This window comes from Amblyomma maculatum, chromosome 10, assembly GCF_055883805.1.
Source record: "Amblyomma maculatum isolate TAMU_Amacu chromosome 10, ASM5588380v1, whole genome shotgun sequence".
NCBI classification, from domain to species: domain Eukaryota; kingdom Metazoa; phylum Arthropoda; class Arachnida; order Ixodida; family Ixodidae; genus Amblyomma; species Amblyomma maculatum.
In genome coordinates, this window is record NC_139353.1 from 126,034,548 (window position 1) to 126,039,042 (window position 4,495).

The 4,495-nt window shown below is 49.0% G+C and overlaps 1 protein-coding gene across 1 annotated transcript in view; it reads left to right on the plus strand.

Moving 5' to 3' along the window:
• The first annotated feature begins 3,151 nt into the window (after positions 1–3,151).
• LOC146177416 (endothelin-converting enzyme 1-like) overlaps positions 3,152–4,495 on the plus strand; it is a 31,445-nt gene continuing 30,101 nt past the window's right edge. Inside the window, exon 1 of the mRNA XM_084581555.1 lies at positions 3,152–3,443. The gene's annotated coding sequence lies outside the window, so the exon portion shown is untranslated. The remainder of the gene's footprint in view (positions 3,444–4,495) is intronic.

The following is a 4,495-nucleotide window of genomic DNA, read 5'->3' on the forward strand; positions in this document are numbered from 1 at the left end:
TGGGCCCTGCATGGCGATGGGGACCTAAATCGACAGGTTTGTGGCGCCAACTCACCGCTACCTAGGCACTTCTCGATTTCTTGAGGTCGTTCATCGGGGCGGGGCCGTGGGGCATCGACTGCAAATCCGCAGAGGCCGATTCGTCGGTAAAGGCAGTGGCGTAGAATGTGGCCGGCTTCACCGCAGTAGAAGCATAATCTGCAGTGGCGTCGCAGTTCCTGGGGCTTCGGGGTCGTTGGTAGGCTTGGCGTGCGTGGGCCAAGGGGCGGCTTTCAGGAACCGGACGGTAGCGTCTAGGGCTTGGAAAGTCATCACGTCGGGGCGCAGGATGACGTAATGCAGCAGCGTAGTTCATCGTTGTTGCCTCTTGTGCTGGAACTGTCGCAGCTGTCGCTTGAGGAACGCCCAGTGCCTGCAGGACTTCTTCACGGACGACGTCCGCGAGCGTCGTAACGTGGGGTTGTTGGAATGATGGCAGTAAGCGACGAAGCTCCTTTCGGACGATCTCACGGATGAGTTCACGAAGGCTTTCTGCGCTTGCAGATGCGCTGTGGTAGTGGCTTGAGTAGTCTAGTTGAAGTGGTCGCTCATAGGGGCGCATCCGGGGGTCCATTGTCGTCTCGATGGTCGGTGCTTCACCTTCAATTTCTTCCACAGTTTTCGGTGGGTTCCGGACAAGTCCTGCAAAAAGAGACTCTTTAACGCCTCGCATTAAAAATTCCACTCTCTCACCTTCGGTCATGTTAGGGTCAGCGCGGCGGAAGAGGCGCTTCATCTCCTCTATGTAGACCCGGGCGGGCTCGTTTGGGAGTTGAAGTCTTGATTGAAGGATGACCTTGGCTCTTTTATTCCGAACGACACTTGCAAAGGCAGTCAAAAACTCTTTCTTGAAGATCTCCCAATCCTTCAAAGCTGCATCGTGATTTTCGAACCATATATGGGCAGATCCTTGTAGAGCAAAATAGACCTGCCTTACCTTCGCTTCGTTGTTCCAGCCGTTGAATTCTGCCACGCGGTCGAATATGTCCATTCAGTGCTCCGCATCTCAGTAGAAAGTCCTTAGAAGTCCTTAGTCCGGGGCTGCACCAAGACAACTGGTGTTGTTGACTGGACCATTTTGAAAGTTGCCTTCCGGTGTCGAACGGGGTCAGGCAGCAGACCGTGTTCGGGTTGTAGCCCTTGAAGTCGGCAGCTGGCTCGGCGACCTGTTGGCTGGTCTCCCAGGGCGTCAGGAACAAGGCTGTCTTTCGCTTTAAGGAGCTAGGGCAGCACCTCCACCAGGTGTCACATGGTAGTGACAAGGTCGATGACACAAATGAAGTGTCGGTGATTTCACTGAAGAAACTCTTTATTGGGCTGACTTGCGCCCGCAAAAGGACTAAGAAACTCGATGGCGGTGATAGCTGCAAACGTGCTCGTCGATCGTCGAACAAAGAATGCCCGTTGCGCTCGTCAACGCTCAATATAAAGGCTGCTCCGAACAGTCTAGATACCGTAGAAAACTGCTAGTAACACAACCTGGAACATTGCAGAAACATACGCAAGTGATCAGAATCTTCGAGACAGATCTCGGCGCATCGTTGGCGACAAAAAAAATGATAACGCGTCTTATCGCGACAACGAGCATGAACAAACACGGGATACAGATTGATAAGCGCGCCAGAACAACAATGATAAGGCCGCATGCCAGCGGCTGTCGAACAGGAATAAATGAGGATGTGAACAGTTCGCGCCGATATATTACTAGTTCTGTGACTTTCAGTGTGTTACTACCAAAATATACATTGTTCAAAAACCGATTCATTATTTGGTCTAAACTACACATGTGTAGCCAACCAAAACTGCTATTCCTCGTATGTACATCTACTATGCGTCCGTATTTCTGATCGCAAGATTCATACAGGGACATTTAATCTTGCTCGTCTTCTGGAGAAGCCATACTATTTAAATTGGTTTTTCCAATAATTATCCCTTAGTGTTTCTCCGCGTCCTATATCAAGATTGTCTTCAGAGCGAAAACTAACCATTCAACATAAGGTATGATGCGTAACATCAGGATACGGGTGCAGTGCTGATCGAGTCGTCTACAGTTAGATGGAGGCGAAACAGAAACTGGCTACTGCACGATGTCAGTCCATTCCAAAAAATCGTAGCTGCTCCCTACGACAGCCCTCGCGGCATCAGCCTCTTTGGTACGTTATACTCCTAAACCCTACACCACGTATATTTAGCACCTTATTATCCTCCTATGTTGCTATACGGCGCACTGTCACATTCGAAAGTCAAGTTTAAGGCGTAGCATATTCGTCCCTCAGGCCTGCCGTTTTCAAGGGCACTTGAAAGAGCCCCTCAATATATGGAGTTATTTTTCCTGCTGGTATTGCAGGGGCCTCATTGAGAGCCAGCTGGACATGAGCGTGGACCCATGCTATGATTTTGCGGCCCACGTCTGCGGTCGCTGGGCGCCCCGCAAGGAGTTCTCCGATCTCTCAAGCTCGGCCCTCAAGGACATGGTCATGGCATGGCTCAGCAGGTTGCCTGATACGCTGCACAAGAGCACCACCCAGTTGCCCGCGGTAAGAAAAGCGACAGCAATGTTGGACAGCTGCATGATGGAGACGGGCTCGCAGGTCAAAGTAGTTCAAGACTTTATGAGCGAGCATCACCTTCTTTGGCCCGATGGCGAAGCGTCTAAACGGGATCCTCTGCATGTGCTATTCGACCTCGCCTTCAATTGGAAGGTGTACCTATGGTTCTCGCTCAAGCTACTGCCAACTGTAGACGAAAACAAGAAACGCCGCATTCTCGTTTCGCACAGCGACCGAATGCTGTACTGGAGGGACCTCTTTAGGCAAATACCGAAGAAATACTTCGAAAATGTCTACACCAACATATTAAAGCTTTTTGCCAACGACGCAAAGTTTTCGCTACCTCTTAATGCAACAGCTGAGGCCTTCATGACCCTCCAGTACGTGTTCACCAGTTTGGTCCGGTCGTCTGCATGAAAGCCCCCTGTTCCCGCTGCATTTCCGTTGGGCAACATGCTTGGCCACTCGACGTTGTTCAATTCGACCTACATTAAAGATGTGATCGACACAACGCTGGGAATAAAGCCGCCGTTGTCAATGGAGGACGTGATGCTTTTCAGCGATGTAGCCCTGCGGGACGGGCTGCTCAAGATATTTGGGAGGATCGACGACCTCACCATACTCCGCCACCTCGCGTGGCTGTTCCTACTTGCGTACGCGCCTGTAGGCAACCCCAGCGCCGCCCTGCTCATCCTACACGGAAGCAACGAACGAGCGAAGCAAGAGCGGCTGCCCTTCTGCTCCCGCCAGGTCGAGGCCAGTTACACACTCCTGGTGTCCGCCGCCGCTGCGGTAGCACTATTCACTGAGGAGGAGCGTCGCCGCATCGACCGCCACCTGACTGGAATTCTCGAAGTATGTTGACTTTTCTTAGGACGTCAAGAAATACTTGACAATAATTACTTGCTCATAGGAAGAGGTCACCCTGTGATGCGGTCTGTGAGCGCCGAAGTTAATTCTATAGAGCTAGAGGCAGCAAGAGAGAATTGCATGAGGTTTGTGTATAATTCGGCCGATGCCTTCGACGTAAAAGCAATCTCTACATCACATCGTGTACTCTACTAAACGAACAAGGCAGTAACACATAATAATCTTTCTAAATACAGCGTTAACTATCAAAACAAAGTAAATCTCACATATGTCTTTGGCAGTGTATACGGTGAATATAAATAGTATATGTGAAGGCATCAGGGAATTACAGAACGCATAATTTGTCATTTATTCCTAAATGTATGGCTGCAAAAAGGCAACGTTCATATTTGAGCGCCAAAAACAGGCGCATTGCCTTTATGGAGCAAAACTGTAGCCTTATTTACTGCTCAAATATATTTTTTGTTTGAGTGAACGCAAAATGGGCTAGGAATATTTCCGGGTCGCCTCCAAATCAGTTGCTTCTTTTAAAGGCAATAAATATTGCCGTTGAAAGCTGGCACTGTCAAGACTTCCTTCATAGCCTGTTGCGTCACAAGACGGTGCGGGTAGGGCAACTTACGTTACACAGCCCAAACTAACAAATATCCTTTGCTGATGAATGAGTGCTAACTGGGCGCTGGGGAGATGTTGAGTCAGTGCTCCGATATTTATATAATATAAACCGAACAGCCTTGCATTGATTTCTTTCGAGAACATTAATGTTAATTTTGTGCGTGATCCCAAACAGTTCACGCGCACTCGAGTTTAGGTCTAATCATGGTGTTATACGCTAGCTGTTTGACGTCTGAAGGAGCTTGTTTTAACTTATGTATAAGAAAACAAGGGTTACGGAAGGAAGACGAGCATACAGTATCTATATGTTTCTTCCAGCTAAGGCTATTCTTTAGTGTTCGGAGGTATCTATATTCTTCAACTTCTGAACAGAGAAATACACAGAATCGAAGCGTGTTCTAGTAAACTTTGGTTCTGTGCTC